The sequence below is a fragment of the Ochlerotatus camptorhynchus genome, unplaced genomic scaffold (genome assembly GCF_037179485.1).
Source record: "Ochlerotatus camptorhynchus isolate MF236.1 unplaced genomic scaffold, CSIRO-AGI_Acam_v1.1 ptg000307l, whole genome shotgun sequence".
In the NCBI taxonomy this organism is placed as follows: Eukaryota; Metazoa; Arthropoda; class Insecta; order Diptera; family Culicidae; genus Ochlerotatus; species Ochlerotatus camptorhynchus.
This window is the reverse complement of record NW_027040795.1, coordinates 390,456-409,319: the sequence shown is the minus strand read 5'-3', so window position 1 is coordinate 409,319 and position 18,864 is coordinate 390,456.

Here is an 18,864-nt window from a genome sequence, read left to right as displayed (position 1 = left end):
AAAGTGCCTTTCTAGGTAAAATTAATTAACAGATGTTTCCATTTGGCATACTTTCCAGATAAATGGAAAAATGCAAAAGTTGTTCCAATTTTGAAGCCGGATAAAAATCCAGCTAAAGCTTCTAGCTACCATCCAATAAGTTTGCTTTCTTAAATAAGTAAACTTTTTGAAAAGATAATTTTAAATAGAATGATGCTTCACATCAATTTGAATGCAATTTTTGCATATGAGCAGCTTGAATTTCGCCATGGGCATTCAACTACTCATCAACTCTTAAGAGTTACTAATTTCATTCGTTCAAACAAATCTGAAGGCTGCTCAACTGGAGTTGCTCTTCTAGACATAGAAAAAGCATTCGACGGTGTTTGGCATGAAGGTTTGATTGCTAAATTAAAAAAGTTTAATTTTCCACAGAAAAATGAAAAACAATGCCAAGTCAAATTGCCCCACAGCGAAAAGTAACCGCAAGTCAGTTCCATTAGAAAAAATATATTAGAAATGTTAGACAACACATCGCATCATGAGATTTGTCTCAAGACAGATTTTGTCCACTTCCCCTAGGGTATCTGGAACATGTCCGGATGTGGCGAATATAGTTCTTACGGTACTCAGTTTGACCGCCAATGGATGGGCAGTATATTGTGGAACATTCTCACTTCGGACCTCCCTGATTTGCCCAAGGGTTACCACAAATCTTTGTTCACTAATGACACAGGCATTTCCGCTAAAGGAAGAAGTCTTCGTGTTATTTGCAGCAGACTGCAGAAAAGTTTAGATATTTTCTCTTTTTATTTACAAAAAATGGAAGATTTCTCCCAACGCTTCCAAAACTCAACTTATAACTTAGTAGTAGTCACATAGTCACTATTAACGGAGTTCCAATTTCCTAGTCAAACCAAGTGAAATATCTTGGATTAGTACTTGACTAAAAATTAACTTTTAAAGATCAAATTGAAGGCATTCAAGCCAAATGTAATAAATATATAAAATGTGTGTATCCTCTTATAAACAGGAAATCCAAACTTTTCTGACGAATAAACTTCTAATATTTAAGCAAGTTGTTAGACCGGCCATGCTTTACGCTGTGAAAATATGGTCTAGTTGTGCACTCCTAGGAAAAAAGCACTCCAAAGGAATCAGAACAAAGTTCTGAAGATGATTTTAAAGTTGCCTCCCTGGTACAGTACTACCGAGGCACATCGAATTTCAAATGTTTAGACTTTAGAACAAATGTTCAACAAAATAATTAATAATTTCAGGCAAAAATCGTTCAATCCTCAATTGCAACGATTAATTCCCTTTATACTTAGATAAGATTTAATTTTAGTTTGTAGTTTTAAGATTTCAATTGTTATACTGACATGCAGGTTTAAAAAACCTGTTTAAAATACTGAATTGCCAAGGCAGGAACAATGTAAAACACTTAGATATATATCACAACAATTAAGGCTGGTAAGTTACTGTAGTAACTGTAGAACCTAGGTTAAAATGAAATGTAATTTATTTTGAATTTGGAACAAATAAAGAGTTAAAAAGGAAAATTACTGAGCACCAAATTCACCTGTAGATCCTTGTTGAGCTCTGGACCAGCGATCGCGAGTTTCTCAAACAAATTTTCCATCTAGCTGACAGATGCTCCAATAACTTATCCATCGACATACTCCATGCGCATCACCTTTTTCAGGATCGTCCTTTTTTTTCGTGGACCCTCTGGATAGATTCCCAACCTTTCTTCGCAGACTTCGTTTTCTTGATCAAACAGTACTGAGTTGGTTCTACAAGAAGCCCAATCGTGGCTCTCGCTCGCTTGTCACCTTCGTCCCAATCTGTTAACACCGCTACGTTACCTGGAGCCCTTTCGGTTTATGCTTGTGCCGCTGGTCGTACTTCGGGATCAACGAACTTCTAACCACACACTTAGAAAAAATGATTTGATTGACACTCTTGCTGAATAACATAAACATCAAACACGCTTTTTTAACAACTAAACAACCTGTACTCAGTTAATAAACTGTGTTAGCGCTACTTTGGAAGCATTTTTACAGTCATCTAGGTTTATTTTTAGACATGTGCAGTTTTACATCTTTTACTCTGCTCCTTTACAAAGCTGAAGTAACTAGTCGAGAGTCGAGAAAAGTGATTCATGTGCACTATTATAAAGCCTCTACTCAGCGATCTTGTTGTAGAAGGGCATGTATTTTTGTTTACGTCAGTTCAACGAAGTTAGTAGTGTCATGGTTTTCCAATACGGTCGTCTCGAGTTCGATTCCAGGTTCCGGTGCAGGGTAATTAATTTGGTTATGTGCTTATAACTAAGTGATAGAAAACAGAAATGTTTTCTATCACTTCGGAAAATACTGAATCACTTCAGATTCAGAACAGTTTGGTACCACTTCAAAAAGTACTGAATCACTTTAGAAAAGATAGGATACACTTCAGACAAATTTTAAATCACTTTGGACAGTACTGAATCAATGTCTAAGGCAATAAATGAATCGCTTAGCAATGCATTGAAGCTCTTCAGAAGTGTTCAGAATCACTTCGGAAAATACTGAATATCTTCTAGAATGTTCAGAATCACTTTGGAAAAATTCATGATCACTTTGGAAAGTACTGAATCATTTCCGAAAGTACTGAATCACTTCAAAAAGCACTAAATCACTTCAAAAAGCACTAAATCACTTCAGAAATGTTTAGAACCACTCAGAAAAGCACTGAATCATTCCAGAATCTTCAAATTTACTTCCGCAAGTACAGAATCACTTTGAAAATAGCTAGTTAGTAAAGTATTATTGACCGGTTGGAGCAGAAATCGTTAAGTTTAGTTGACAGTTTAACGTTTTTTATGCATTTTTAAAACATTTACTGTTAAGAATAATTAGCTTTCTGACGATGTTCCGGTCATATTTCTGAAATCGGTTGGTTAATTCCGAAAATATTCAATAGCGATCTTTTAAATTTGTCGAACCTCTTAACCGAATCCCTTTATGAAGAGCTTTGAGTGTGTTGGTTTATTTCCTTTAAATTCCGTTATAATTGCCTATATTTTGACAGATACGCGTATTTCGTCTACTACTTGGAGACTTCATCAGTGCCAAGTACCACGTACCTATACCAACGCCACTGAAGAATCCATCTTTTATCTACGAGTTATATACTAATCAATAGGTACTAAACAATCACCCGGTATCCACTGCTATGTCACAATTTACCTAACAGGTACCTAAATTCAGTCTCCAACAGGTAGAGGCATGCGACGATGTGTGGTTTTAGGTAGCATGCTAAAGAGTCTCGAGTATCCGTTTCCTTGATCTCTATTAAGCAATGTTGATGGATTCTGTTTTATTATTTCTAAACTTTTAGCTACGTCTAGTTTCCAAGGCGAAGATACAGTCCGCAGGATATTAATGTTATCCTTTGTCAAATTGTTTTTTTTTTTCTTTATTTATAATTTTGGCTGTAAAGTTTATACAAACTGTGGCCAGCCAATTAGCTGGAAAAATCTTCTGGTGAGCAAGCACCTTAAAACTAATTATATTACATATATTTTCTTAAAACTAAGTTGAATTCAAACATTTGCTCTATAAACAAATTCACGCAATTTTTTCTTATATGTAATAATGTTGGTTTCTAATTTGAGTTCAGAGGGTAACGCATTAAATTTCACAATTCCAGAAAAAAATACATTCCTAGCAGCTAATTCAGTTCTAGCTCTTCCTACTATATAATTTTCTCTATTTCTTGTATCAAAAGAGTGTATACTCTGTGCCTGTATAAGAGGAATATTGCATCTTATGTGACCATTTTTTATTTTATAAATTAATAGAAGTACGTTACATTTACACAAATCATTTAGCGAAAGCAGGGATTCAGAGTATAAATTTATAGTTGGAAACAATGTGGGAAGTTTTTTAAAAGCTTTAATTGCTTTATTTTGAAGTACTCTTAGTCCATTTAATTGCAATACGCCAGCTGTACCCCATATACAATTCATATAATTTAAATGTGGAACAATAAATGAATTATAGAGGTTCCAACAACATTTAATGTTTAGGCATTTTCTGGCTTTTTTCAGAGCAAAAATGACTGGTGTAATTTTATTTTTTGAATGTGCAGTTTCCATTTCAGATTATTATCGATTCTAAGTCCCAAATAATCAACTTCCAAAACTTGTTTTAATTCTCTTTGATCAATTGACAAATTAAATCTAGGGGTTACGTTCCCTCTTGAAAAAATAATAAAGTTTGATTTTTCGGTATTGATTTTCATCATATTTACAGAAAACCATTTGGGAATAATTCCAAGTCTTTTTGCATCATGATTCGCAATGCAGGGATATTGTTTGCTCTATATTTCCAGACTGCATCATCTGCATAACATTGAAGCTCACCTTTGAGTGGCAGGTTAAAAATATCATTTAGAAAAATATTAAACAAAAGAGGTCCCAAAATTGATCCTTGTGGTACACCAGCACGTATGACAGCTGAATCACTTAATATTTCACCAATATTGCACGACTGCTGACGATTAGACAAGTACGATTTTATTAAATTTACTGCTGAAGCTGAAATACCGTAAAAACTCAACTTTTTCTGAAGAATTTCATGTGGAATACAATCGAAAGCCTTAGACAGGTCAATAAAGATACAAGCCACATAATCACCTTCATCTAGACCTCTTATAACGTAGTTTACAAGCTCTAATGATGCTGATTCTGTACTACATTTTGGCATGAAACCAAATTGTCTATTGCTTATTAATTGGTTTTGGATCATGAACGATTTCAATTGTTGGTTGAGTATTTTTTTTCTGGAATTTTTGATAATGCAGAATTGAAATAGGTCTATAGTTATTTTTTGACAACTTATCTCCTGACTTATACAAGGGTATAATTTTTGTTGCTTTTAAACAATCATCAAAAGTGGACGTTTCAATAATACAGTTAGTTAATTCTGACAATTTTGGAGCTATCACATCTCTATAATTCTTTAAAAACCTTACAGATATTTTATCAATTCCAACGGCAGCAGACGAGTTCAAAGAGTTGAGTACAACCTTTACCACACCATCATCAATAGGTGAAAATGAAAATGAATGTGCTGAATAGTGAGACATATATCTTTCGAAATAATTCACAGAACCAAGAATAGGGAGACTAGTTAAATCAACATTTACAAAATAATTATTCAAACAATTTGCCACATCTTTATCATTTGATTATACTACACCATTTTCCTTTAATGAGATTTTCTGAACTCTTTTTTCGTTGGATGGTTTTTGAAAAATTATTTCTCTTAAAATACTCCATGTTTTTTTGTAATTAGCTTGATTTTCATTGATTTTGTCCGAGTAGTATTTTTCTTTAGCCAAATTTATTCGATTACTTAATCTGTTTCTTTCCGTTACATAATCTCTGAACGCATTACTTTTAAGTATTGACCCATTTGGGGCGCTCTTATATTTTTTGAACAATTCATTTTTATGATTAATGGCAATTAAAAGTTGAGGAGAAATATACGGCTTACGAATATCAGTTTTCCTTTTATAACTAACTGTATGTTTATTATCATCAATTACACTTTTTAGTTTCATACTTAAATCATTAAAGCTTTCCGATGTATCCAAAAGCATTGCTAATACTGAGTTTTGTATATTATCATACCTAATTATTGTTCTTTGGAAATTTCTATCGACCTTTGCCGGCCGCAGTTTAAACGACAACACACTAGTTTTATGATCTGATAAATGACATTCTGTATCCATTACCACTAGTTCCATTTTGTAATTAAACATATTTGTAAGAAAATGATCTATAGTTGTTGCAATAGTGTTTGACCGCCTAGTAGCATAAAGTGGGTCCAACCTATTTAGTATTATAAATCCAATGCTTTGGATACTTTCAATATAGTTTTCATCGATTGGATTAAAAGTGTCTAATAGGTTAATATTAAAATCACCACAAATGCATAACTTTTTATGATTTGATATAATGTGCTCTAATTCATTAATAAATAATAAGGGATTCCTTCCCGGAGTATAAATTCCAAGAATTTTAACATTATAATCGATTAACTCTACCATTAAGTAGTTGCATTCATTTTTACATCTAGTTAGAACTAATTGGCTTCTCAAGCCAGATGATACAAATATGGATACGCCTCCACCACGACCACTTCTGCAACAATGAAAAGCATCGTAACCAGGCATATTACAAATTTATTTTCATATAACCAAGTCTCAGATAAAACAACGACATGTACTCCTCGTAGATCATGTATTAATAGACTTAATTCTTCCATTTTATGTCTACAACTTCTTGTATTCAAGTGTAATATATTCAAACAGTTATTTGATAAATTACATTCTGTTGCGTATTTGATAGTAAGTTCTTTATTTAAATTTTCACTTTCAGCCATTCTAACTAGAAAAAAAAAGAAATAACAAACATTGTCTTAAACTGTTGGCAGATCTTGAATATCGTTCACTCTGATTATCTTTGAGTTTTCATCTTTCCGAATAAATACAGATCCATGCGAAAACCACACAAAGCGATAATTATGATCCTTCCGAAACTTCCTCGCAGTACCCAAAATACGCTGGTTGATTGGTGTTAGATGGTGATTAAAATAGATCTGTTGCTTCAGGCCTAGGCCTATCTCTTCGCAGGTGAATGGACGCTCCTTAATAGCATTCATTAACTGTTCCTTAACACTAACGTTGATACAGCGTACCAGAATAGGTTGAACACCTTTTTGATTTTTCGATGTAAGACGAGAAACGCCTAGAAAATTTGTCGCATTGTAGGTAATGTTTAGCTGATTATAAATACGCTCGATCAAAACCAGAGTTACATGTTCCTCGTGTGTGCAAAAATGTGCTGCCGAGACTCTCAACAAACCGTCTCCCGTCGCAACGAAAACAACATGTGACGAGCGAGAAAGAGACACGCGAGAATAAGATACGAGCGAGAAAGAAATGCGACACTCAAAAATCCTGGCGTGCGTGAGGCTCGCGCTGATCTCATGTGCCTCATCTCATGTGCTACGATTAATGCTAGAACTGCAGAGCTCGAAGTTCTGGAAGGTGTAGGTAAGTGAAATACAGGCTGTTGAAACTTGGTTGCTTTGAACGACATTTCATTTGCGTTTGCACAAACCATTCCTATTTTAGAGGAAAGGTAGCATATATTTGCAGTGCTTAAATTCTTGAAATCCTCTAATAGCAAAAGCCACTAATTTGCCGGTCAATTAGAATATTCTTTGTTAATTTTTTCGGTTCAACACTTAACTGCACTTGCATGACTATTTTATTTTCAAAATATAGAATGGACAAAAATTCTACAAAAAGTGTATCGGTATTGTTTAGTACGGGGATTTGACCGTTGCAAGACGTTCACACATTGTCAACGTAATTTAACCATTCGTCGGCAACACAACTGGTATACATTGTTAGATGGGATGTTACGTATTTTGAATAGTTTATATCGGAAGCTACGAATGCAGCAACGTTATGATAATTCAATGGGTGGAAGAATTTTTTGCAGAACATTTTTTTTCTTGGCTTTTTTTTTAAATTCTTTATTAAAGAGATTTTTAGCCTTAGGCTAGTTCATCTCTAATATTTTTTTTTCTTGGCGTATTACCAATACGCTTTCACTTGTACTTTGTTACCATTGCTTTAAAAATGTTCAATTTTTTTTTAATGTGCCTCGTGTGATCGAGCATTCAGATTAATTCTATAACAGAAGCGGTGACCCACTGGGTGATAACGCGATCTGTGCTAAATCTTTTTTTTAAATTTTTTTTTATATCTTTATTAAGGAGACTTTCAGCCCTGGGCTGCTAAATGAGCTAAATCTCGATGAACATTTCAAATGATCCTATCTGCTTTGATCGATTCTCTTCATCGACTTTCTCTTTTGATAACCACGCTACGTAAATGCATTTGGTGCTAATTTTACCACACAGTTTGATAGCAGCAGTTCATATATTGTGCTTAGAACGTTGAACACAGCAGGGAATGCTTTTGAAGTTGAGTTATTAATGGAAGAGAAAGTCGATGAAGAGAATCGTTCAATGCAAATAGGACCTTTTGAAATGTTTATCTAGAAATATCTGCAGCAAAATAATGACATGAGCGGGCATCGTTGGCTTTAACTCAGATGAGCGTGTAGACCAGTGTAGTGATATATTTACCATTCCAATTATTAATATCACCAAGTCTACCGACCTTCTGTTCCGTTCCTTCAAATCGCTTACTGGTTGGCACGGTACGATCTAGGTGGCTTCTGCTGACCATTGCTCTGCGGGTTTCGATGGCATCGTTTTCGCGGCGATGTCCGTAATCGCTAAGAAGAAATAACCTTGCCTTTGTATATCAACAGTGTCAGAAGAAAGCGCCTGAGTATCGGCACCAATTCTACAAAGTGACCACCAAGCGCCACCATCTCGCTACAAAAAACCAGAAAGTGGTAGTCATTGCTACAACCTGCAACAGATCAACCAACCAAATCACCATGTTGCCACCATGTTGCTAGAGTGTATGGATTTTGGAGGCGAACCAGCCCCAGGCTGAAAGCCTCCCTAATAAAGATAAATTAATTAATTAATTAGAGTGTATGGTTTAAATTTGGAAAATACCGTGTTGAAAGTTGATCCAAAGCTGCTGTAGAAAGGTTAATAACACCATGAAATCAGCTGAAATGTTCAGTAAATCATTGTGTGCATTTGTGCATTTTTATTGAACATTTCAGCTGATTTCATGGTACTTATTAACCTTTCTACAGCAGCTTTTCCGATGATATATGGTACAATTACACTTCAAAATGGTGCAAAGCGGTTCATAGTAAGGAACATTTTCAAATGCTTAATGTACAGTTTTCTTTATTTTAGGGAGCGTACTTTAAATATTTACTGAGCATTTTAAGATTTTTAACGTATTTTGATCAATCGTTTAAGGAGCAACCCGATCTATTTAACGGAGATTTTTTTTACTTATTAAGGAACATCGTCATTGTTTAATGATTCATTTACCTTTTTACCGGCATAAAGGGTTTGCGGATCTGTAGAGATTCGATTCGTTGCAAGCACAAAAAAAAATATAGGAAATTGATTTAGATCTCCATTGTAATATTTGTTTAGTTCTTCGGCTCCACAGAGCTTTCAACGATATTGAGCCTACTAAATAAACATTTTGGAAAACATGGTTTTCGATTCAGATACTGACCGTTGAGTGTGATAAATATGTTGGATTCATCCCAAAATTTACAATCCAGTTTTTTTTTTTTTTTTTTCATCATATTTTCAGGTTGACTACTACTTGGGACGAACACACCATGCTTTTTGTCTAAATGTATTTGAACAGTTATCAAATTTAAGTACATGTTTGAATTAACTAGTGATGTCGGCTATTTACAGCTTGAAAGGCTGAAAATGCTGATGGATGAAGTCACACGAATCAATTTCAACAACGAAGTTTTTTTAAAGGGCCCTCCGAACTATTGGTTCTCTGCCAGCTGCAAAATACCTATCAATTTGATCCACCAAGATCAATCGAATCCTAATCAGGCTGATCAATATCCCAAAATTTGAGCTAATTTGATGGCGAACAGATTCGGCACTGGCTCTTTGAAGTTTATATAGGAATTACTATAAGACAAGTGTATTTTTTGTCGTTCTAGCCCTACACCATAATGATTTATGGAAAAGTAGTCCATCAGAGACCCCCCCCCCCCTCTTACGTGAAAATTTCCCAGCTACAACTTTGTTGAAAACCACTTTTTAATTGAATGTCAAAGAAATTTGTTATAAATTAATTTCCAAGTTGATAACTTGCTGGTAGGATTAATCGGCTGTTTTCAGGGCAACACTGCATCTTGCCCTTATGACATAATAGCCTCGATTTTTTGTCCTATTATTCCAATGTTGTCTGCTGAGTAGTAAATGAACCATGTCAGAAGAACATCATCTTCCTAATCAATTAATAACGAATTATCCTAACGTTCAATTTTTCAATTCCCACATAAACTTCAAAGGGCCAAGTGCAGTATGAGTTCGCATCCTAATGAGAAAAAAATTTGTGAGAATGATCAGGAGCTGATTTGAAATCGTTTGAACTTGGTGGAGCTAAACCAATATTTTGAACCATGAAAATTCCATGCGCATGGATCGGTAACAAATAACCCCGCCGGTAATTGGTTCGTAATCGTTTAACTCATCTTCCGCTTGAAATACTTCTATAAAATCACAATCTTTTAACCCTCAAAAACTGAATACCAACTGACTGAAATCAATCAGTTGTACCAGCAACACGAGAATGTGACAGGACTACTCGATCAACAGTTCTCTGTTGTTTTCTTTAGCACCAACCAGCCACTTTTAGCATGCACGCAGAACGTAGGTATGCTGCCGATCTCCTTGGAGCTCGCCGAGCTTAGCTCATGAGACACAGCACATGTGACACGCATGAGGCACATAGGAACAAAAAAGAAACGCGAAATAATACGTCTCGAAATGTACCAGGCACCTACGATCTTATAGAAAGCGTGTCTCTATCACGCGGGATGGATGCACGTGTACATTAACTCTGAATAAAAACATTCAAGTGTTCACCGTTTGCTTTGATCACATTAGAGATGAGCAAGTGACTCTCTAGACTTTTCTGTTTGAGAGCATTTACCTCATAGTTTACCTCTTCTAAGTGATTACGTAATGTGCTATTATCTGTCTTCAGAGCGTGAATTTCCTCTGACATGGAGCGGATAGTGTTGTCATGTCCAGAGAGTGTATTTTTAATGGATTCAAATTCATCCGAGATGAACTGCTGAGAACTTTTCATCTCTTCGACATCGGACTGCAACTTACTGATAGCTACATCGATACGGCTCGCCACGCCATCAATACGTTCCATAGTTTGATGGTTTGCCTGAGTGATATCTTGCTGAATTAATTTTCGCAGGTCATTTAAGGACAACACTGCTGCATCAGTGCTATCCCTCTCACATTCTTCATCCATTAGGACACCGGGTTCGGACTGCTTTGTAGTGCGCTGCTGCTTTATTGTATTAAGCCTTGTATTGCTAGAAACAACAATGGCCTCAAGAGAGCTACTGGCTTGTCTTTTAGTTTTGTTACGCTTGGTCATTCGAGGTAAGTGATATCGAACCATTCTCAGCCAAAACAGCTGACAGAAAATACCGGAGCGGAACTCTCAACTTATTTACTCCGACAATATGCCCATAGAGCAATGATTCAAAGTCAGATCAGTTCATGAAATCACAATACAGCAGTTTCACCAAAGCAGCAGCAGCAACAAACCAACACACTTGAAGTCTTTTTCCAATAGCAGGCTTGTATGAGTTTCACTATTTACAGAAGTGGCTGGCTATTATTGAAAATTAGATCACTTTCACGTAATGTTCGTCCATTTGTTCGGAAATTATTCCGCAAATTAAATATCACTTTGCGATAATTCTCATCTAACTAGAATCAATATTCCACGTTCCTTCGATGAAGATCGATAGTAGTAATGTTTTTGAAATTTCAAGCAGAATAAACGGTCCTTATTTCACGATAAAAAACTTTAATTTTTATACACACGATTGTTCTCGGTACCAAATTGTTTATATGCTTGCTATATTGCCTCTTTTTTACGATATGTTCTGCAACCTTGCATTTAAATTCATAATGAAGTCCTTTATCTATCTCTTTGTTAGCCTTTTTTACCTCTGCGATGTGTCCCTTAAACCTTGTTTTCAAAGTCCTTTTTGTATGACCAATGTAGATTTTATTGCAATCTGGACAAGAGATTTTGTAGAATCCGGCTTTCCCTAAGACAATTATTGAATCTTATGTTTATCCTAACAGTGACTTCAGCTGGTTTGTCCTGCTGCTGAATACTGAATCTAGGCCACTTCTAAACTTCAAAATCAATGGTTTGGTAATGTTTTTGTCGAAATTCACCGCTGCCCATTTTAAATTCTCAGCTACTGGTGTATGAGTTGTCGAAATACGCCTAAAGTGATCTCTTGTTCTTTTATCAATTACTACTTGAATTGTTTTTTTTTTCTTGATACCCAGTCTAGCAATTTGAGCTATTTATTTTGATTTGCCTGTATCGCAAAGAGGAAGAGATTGCATCATGTGAACCATGTGGTGAAAAGCGGTCATTTTGTGTTGATGGGAATAGTTTGAAGTGCTTGGTATTACTCTCTTTGTATTTGTATTTGGTTTCCTATAGATTTCGAAATTGAACGAAGACGGTTTCCTGATGATGAGAAGATCTAAGAAGGGGAGTTTGCCGTCTTTACCTATACCAACACTTGGGCAACAAATTCCTGTCCTCCAAAGTATTTTCTAGGTTTGCCATGAACAATTCTCATAAAAATGGAGAAAGTGGATTGCCCATAGTAGCGCCTTTAGTTTGTTTATAAATGTTCCCTCTGAAAATGAAATAATTTTCCTCCATACAAAGACGAGTAAGCTTGAGATATGACCGAACTTTGTTTTTCCAAGTAGAATACTCACGTTGCTTCAGAAGCTAGTCCTCTAATAGGCTGATGGCTTCCTTTACTGGTACAATCAGAAAAAAGTGCTGTGGCATCAAATGAAACCATGACTTCATCTTCCCGAATCTCTCCTGATGCCTGAAGTTGATTTACAAATTCCTATGTGCTGTTAACTGAGCGAGTGGTAAAGGGTTTAGGTATATTTTGAAATTCCTTTACTAGCCGTTTGGCAAGCTTATGAGTGGGAGATCCTTCAGCCGAGCTAATCACCCTCATTTCGTTTCCTGGTTTGTGAATCTTTGGTAAACCTTTGATCATATGTAGAATAGGGTTTGAAACTTTCAATTGATTCGTAGTGTTGCCAATAAACGCCTTGCACTCTTTCAACGGTTTATCGACATGTTTAACCATAGATGGGAGGACGTCAATCCTCAACTGTCTGTATGGGCCATTAGTTATTTTTTCCGTCATTCGATTGTCATAGTCCTCTTTGTCCACTTTTGTATAGAATACCGGCTTTGTTTTTAGTTCTTTGAGAATTCGAATATCCTCTTCTTCGGTTTTACTAAGTGAATGTTCCTTTCCGTTTTGTATTGTCTCTGAAATAATATTCCTGGCAGTCTCGTGTAATTGAATAGGAACTGTGTGAGTGATTGCAGTCTCCATGTCAACGATGGCCTCTTCCACATCAGATTTTGAGGAGATCGCGTTTCAGGTTTGAGGTGTGTCCGTTTCATTTGATGCATGCGTTGTGGAGAAACCGATATCGCAATTTTTTGTCACACAAAAATGCATCTAAATGCGGAAATATAGCCCTTATGTAAGAAAAGTCAACTGATTAAGACATAGTTTACTCTATATTAACCAAAAAAACAATATTTTTGATACATTTTGATCAATTTAAAAATATTGCCATTTTCACGGTAATCGCATTTTCGTAACACGACACAATTTACAAAACCCTATTGGAAGGTAAGCTGATGATGTCACGTTACGATTTTTTTTTAAACTTGCACTTATACCATTGATTTTTGAAAAAGTGGATTTGAGCGATGGTGTCACGTTACGAAATTTAACGCGTTATATTTACAATTTTAAACATGCAACGTTTAAAATTAATATCACATGAGAAAGTACGATTACATAGAAGGCATAATTTAAAACCTTTAAATCACTTGGTCAAAAACCTCATTTCACGTCGGCTCCTCGGGGTTTCGCGTTACGCTGTAATAACAAGTATCATTACCAACATGCGGAACCTATAAATGTATGTTTTGTTGGTTGCAACTGAAACTAGACTACGTCCAAAATACAAAAAGTGAGATATAAGTACCCTTCGGTACACTTGTTTCTAGTCTCATGTGTAATAAATGTACCGAAGAAGACACCAAGACGATTGGCCGGAAACTCGCCCTTTTGATAAATTTGTTCAACGCGCTTAATTATGCAGTTTGGTGGAAAATGCGCAGTACGAAACCGAATTGTCATGGCGGCATTACTACATATATGATTGTGTTCTATCTCAAAACACGAACATTTTCAAACCCTCCACAGGCGACAGGTGGGTTTATTAAAGACCTTTTGGCTTTCGAAAACAAAAAACACAAGGAATCCTTTAAAATGAGAATGCCTTGCCGACCAAATTTTCTCGTACCGCAATGTCCTATCGATTCGCGTTTGACACATTTTCATTCAACTCGTCACTCTAGAATAACTGATCCTAATTGACTAATCTCTTGTTAGCATCTATCTACACAAATGTACAACGTCGGGCAAGTGCAATCTTCACCCCTGCAGAAACCCATCGAATCGACGGAACGGGTTCACCGCCAGCTAGACGGTCGACACAATAAAACAAAACAAAAAAAGGAACCTATAAACCGAAAAGCTCACCGTTTGTCCCTGGGAGATGCTAACAGCCTCATTTCATGAGGCACGCAAATTCTGGTAGCCAGCAATGGGGCAATTATGTGAAATTATGTATTAGCATAATTTGCATTTTACGATTCGCCTTTTGCGCGAGTCGATTTCTGTTCTGTTACTGACTGACTCTCCTCCCAGGTTGCATTGGCAAGTGCAACAAGCAAACAGCAACAACACCAACAACAACCTAATGCAGTTTTTCCATCGCTTTCTGACAGAACTCAATCGCATCGGCTGCCAGCCATACCTAGCCGTTTGCGGCACGCTGACACTTGTCGGCCAAATAGGTTTTGACATTTCGATCCCACCGGCTGCCTGCCTGGCTGGGTTGACTTGCTTCGTGCTCGTTAGCCTAGGTGCCGTTCTCCACGAAAACCACGAACTGTTGGGTTCTGTTGCATTTACGAGGTTGAATTTATTAAATATGAGAAGCTGTCATAAGGCTGTCCCGGGTGGAACATCCGACGAGCTACTGTTGGCTTGTGAAAACATGCATGGACGAGCGGTTGTCTGCTTAACGTTTTCTTATCTGCAACAATTAGGGGCAGGCTTTTCTACGAAACACTTAACACCTTTTCTCAGTTTGGTCAGGTTTCGGTTGAGCTTCTGCCGTAATCATCGGGAAGATTATTGTTTGTGGAGTTGTGTACATTTCGGGACAAAGATGCTATCTGAAATTTTATTTACGAAGGGATATTTTAAAATTGATTGAAAAATAATAACGAAACAGTGTACCTGATAGGTGGGGGGTCCAAATTTTAGACCCATACGATATCTTTTGTTGTTTTCGTTTTTCCGGTGTAGCTACACCGGTGCTACACCGCCAAACACCGAAAAAATTCAGTGAGTAGCTTTACTTACAAACAAATGATAATGTGCTGTCAATGACTCGCGCCTATTGCTGCTTACACTACACCGATGTTGTAACTAGTGTAACTCTACTAGTGTAACGAGCTGGGTCTCAAGGTCGGCTTACTACTGGGCAATCGGAGGGGCTACGCGACCAAACGTGCAAAATACTGTCACCTGGCTAACGTTATGGAAAAAATGCAACTCCCTAGTAGCACACTGGTCACAAACCGGTGGAGGTTACCTCTCTGTGACTTATTTTGGTTACAATCAAATTGCTGCAACCTTCTGTAACGGATGTGTGCTACTTGGGCTGTGGATCAAGATGGAAACATTGTATTGAGGACAACTATTGTTTGAGAGGGTTGGTTTATACTACTAATATTGTAGATGTGGGTGTAAAGTGGGTGGTTTATTCTTGAAAAACGTACCAGTACTGCTGATGATGATGACTGATGCTGAAGATGGACGGCTTCGGCGACTTTGGGCGAGCGCTCGCTGGACTCACTGTGCTAAGAATTCTGCCGGACTCGGTGTGGCGATCGTGGTCAAAGTTGGCTGAGTGGCGGTGTGAGAAAGCGGTTTCGTTGGCGCGTGAAACTACTATAGGTCCTCCCAGGCGTCTACCCTCATAGACTTACATCGACAGAGCCCACTCAAGGCCGGAATGACTCTACCGAGGGGGGAACGTCTCCTTGGCGGTTAGGGAGGGTTCCCGAGAGAAATTCCTTCCAGCCGATTATTTTTGGTGTGGCTTAAGGAAGACTAGTTCCTTTGCTTTTAGATCTAGCGGCCCCTAGAGACTGCTAAGCCGGATCACGTGCGCGTCGGTTGATCTTGTCAACGGACAAAATGGCGGTGTGTACCAAACAGTAATACAAAAGGTCCAGTGAGGGTATCGAATGGACGTTAGTTCAGCCGTTAGCTATAGTTTAGGCAGAGAACTATTTACCTGAATTGAGCTGTGGTGCAGCAAATTGTCACACTCGAATATTACCACTCACTACTGGTTGAAATAGCACTTTAACAGTTCAACACCTTTCACACGTGAACGCCTGGATAGTTTTGAGGAATTGTGGGTCGTTCGTGGGCTATCTGACCTCTGCATCTTCACATTTCCATCCCTCCATCCTATATCCCAATCCGAAAAATCCTTTCTCCATTTTCCCGCCTGCATCTCCTTGTAGTAGTTGCACCCACTGTACTGTAACCTATCCTCACTTTACTGTTATACAATTTAATGTTAAACAATTCCCTACTAAAAAATTGACAATATTTTAATACATAATCTTTTAATAATCCTACTCACCAACACCAAATAACTTGAGTGTTCACTCGGCTGTCGACAAAAGCAGGCCACTCTCGATGTGTGCCACGCGATCGTCTGTTTTCTCGGCAGCAACCATTGTGTGGTCCTCCTCATTGTTCTTCATCAGCAGTTCTTTCGGTCGATGTGTCGTCGACTTTGGAAATCAACCGTTTCGTGATGAGTGTGAGAGTGCTGACCACGTTTTGCGTCCATTGCTGCAATGGACGCGCTCTGACCCTCGTTGGCGTACAACAATTTGCCATACAATGAAACAACTAGAAGCGGCTCCAGTTCTGATGGAGGAGGCTTTTTGGATAGCGGAAGATAAAGTGTTTATTGTGTTGTACCTTTTGACTATAGTTTTAAGATGTATTGTATAGTGACCAAGAATCCTCGGCTCTGTAAAGTTAATTCGGTTGAGCCTTATCAAATAAATTAATAAACAAAACAAAAAATACCAAATAACTTATAAAAACGTGACAGTACATTAAACAATTATGCACAAATTAAAAATCATGCATATCTTGTAACAAACGGTTACAATGTAGTGTAGCAAAATCGAAAACGGCATTGGCTTATGTCGTTTTTGTTTTTACTACACTACACCGGTGTAGTGTAAGCAGCAATAGGCGCGAGTCTTTGACAGCTCATCATCATTTGTTTGTAAACAAAGGTGCAACCGATAGCTATATCCTGAAATTTTTCGGTGTTCGGCGGTGTAGCACCGGTGTAGCTACACCGCAAAAACGAAAACGACATTAGACTGACTGCACATATCAATGGTTGCTAGGGTAGAGCGCTACTTCGTCGTAATCGCCCATTTCCGTTCTATCGATCAGAAAAGATCAATAATATCAATGATTTCACCGTGCACCAATTAATAATAGGTTTGTTCCGATGCGTTAGTTCATTAGCTACAACATAAATCCTGTTAGAGCGCATTGTATGAATATTTACGCTCATTGTTCTCAAAACAAAAGAAGCGCTCCTAGCGAATCCCCTTTTTCTACGTTTATCCGTAAGACGAAGTAAATCTAATGGCGTTTCAATGCGTTAGGACGGAATTGAAACTCGTAGAACGAATTTAGAATCAAGAAGCAGTGTTAGATTTAAGACAATATCTCAACAATGTGTGACTTTTTATCAAATCCTACGGTACGTATGGATAGGTGAATAAATTTGCAAGACATCTTTGACAGAAATATTCCATTTTTTGTTAAAACTCGTTCAGAAAAGAGAGGTAAAGCGTGGGTTGTGCTTAGTAGGACGGAAATTAGATCAAAAACCCTACTCCGTGATTGATCAGATTCAGTAAAATTGTACGACAAATCAACTGAATAGGGCTGGGAGTGACTGTTCATTTCTAATGTACAAACTTCAGTACTCCCATATTTTAAAGATCAATTATAGCACCGGCCACGTCCTTGCAATCAAGTCCGAGTAGGGAAGGAACATTAGAGTGGCCTTTGTTGTTTTGAGAACTCTGGCTACGTCTGCGTCACCACAAAGGTCATAGGAGAGAAGATTTCGCTAGTAGGTTGGTTCGTTGGATCAGGATTCATTGATATAATGAATTGATTTTTTAGAAATCTAGAAAATATTGATCTTTTGATGAGCAAATAATGCAACCCTTTCAAATCAGTAATGTAAATGAGCCTGGGTTAAAACCCACCGTATTCTATTCCGTAAGCAAAAATGGTTGGACTAGACAACAGGGCCCCTTATTTAACACTCTAAGCCACATCTCCCCCGATTGAAAAGTGCTAGCACCGTGCACTATTCGATTGTGCTATACGCAAGTAGCACCTGAGCTGTCCAACTACTCTATCCTAGGTTTGAAATATTTCTCTCCTTTGTCTGTTTCTCCTTCCAAATATAAGAGACGCGCTCCCGTATTTGAGAGTAGCACCAGTGTTTTTGCACCACTCTGAATTTTTAGTCAATCCTTGGTCTAGGGTAATCCAAACGGTCAGTTATGCATTGCCCTATTTCAAGGGTGAAACAGTCTACCATTTCTCGATCAATAGTTTTTGTTGCCATGATAAGCGTGTTTAGCATGGAGGAGCTTCTTCTATAGTTTATTGAGATTGATTTCAATGAACATGGGGCACTATACGACACTACACTATACAACGGTTATTTTCAGGATTTTCTCAAATGTTTGCTTTTAAGTATAAAGAAAAAGTATTCACAAAAGAGATCATTACTGAGCCTGTCTGTAGAAGCGACTATCTCAAAATAAAATTTTAATCCAACCATCAATTCAAATTCAATTGAG